The 766-nt window shown below is 55.6% G+C and overlaps 1 pseudogene; it reads right to left on the bottom strand.

Moving 5' to 3' along the window:
• Positions 1–290: 290 nt before the first annotated feature.
• Positions 291–382, bottom strand: LOC138380268 (small nucleolar RNA U13; annotated as a pseudogene).
• Between the last annotated feature and the right edge of the window lie 384 nt (positions 383–766).

The following is a 766-nucleotide window of genomic DNA, read 5'->3' as shown; positions in this document are numbered from 1 at the left end:
CTGGTCTGTGGTTGTCATCCTGACAGGGAGGCTTCGGGACGGATTTGGTCTCTCTGGCCTCGCTGCCCCTAGGGATCACCCTGCGATCGGTATTCTTCTCGCGCGGGGCGAGGGGGCGCTCCGGAGCATTCCTCTCCTCTCGGAGTTTCTGTCTGCAGTCTCTCGACTTGCTCTCACTCCCCTACCCTGCTGTGTGACTTTCTTTTTGGTCCTTTCATTTTATCTATTCTCTCTTTGCCTTTTCCTGCCCGCCTTTCCGCTCCCCCCCCCCCCCCGGATTCATGGTTTCACGTCACGCGGGTGACGTGCCGACACACCAGGAGGCCCTTCTCACACGTGCGCGTGAACACGCAATCAACACGTTTATGAACTAGAAAGGGATCTGGTGTGACTTTGCTATTATTTCCCCTCCCCTCCTCCCCGCGCTGAGAATGAGTTTCCCCGGGCTCGTGTGCCCGCCTGGGAATCGGCTGCAGACGCCATGGCCCCGGGTCGACCACATGTTGCCCTGGGGTCCACCAGATGTCTCTGGCGAATTGGGGCCCTAGGGTGCTTGTGACGGTGTGGTCACTAGGTGTCGCTCTGGGCTCAGTATTCTTCCTTCTCGCTGTGACTTTGGTCTCTTTTTTTCGAAATTTCTTTCTTTCTTCCTCTTTTGCCCTGTTTCCATTTTCCCTTCTTAATCTCTTTCTCTCTTTTTGTTGCTTTTTTTCCACGGCAGATGGGTGATGTGTGTGTGGAGGAAACGCGGCGTCAGGGAGAAGAC

The sequence above is a fragment of the Eulemur rufifrons genome, unplaced genomic scaffold (assembly GCF_041146395.1).
Source record: "Eulemur rufifrons isolate Redbay unplaced genomic scaffold, OSU_ERuf_1 scaffold_323, whole genome shotgun sequence".
Lineage (NCBI taxonomy): Eukaryota > Metazoa > Chordata > Mammalia > Primates > Lemuridae > Eulemur > Eulemur rufifrons.
Note: the sequence above shows the minus strand (reverse complement) of the source record. Positions and strands in the feature narration are given on the sequence as shown.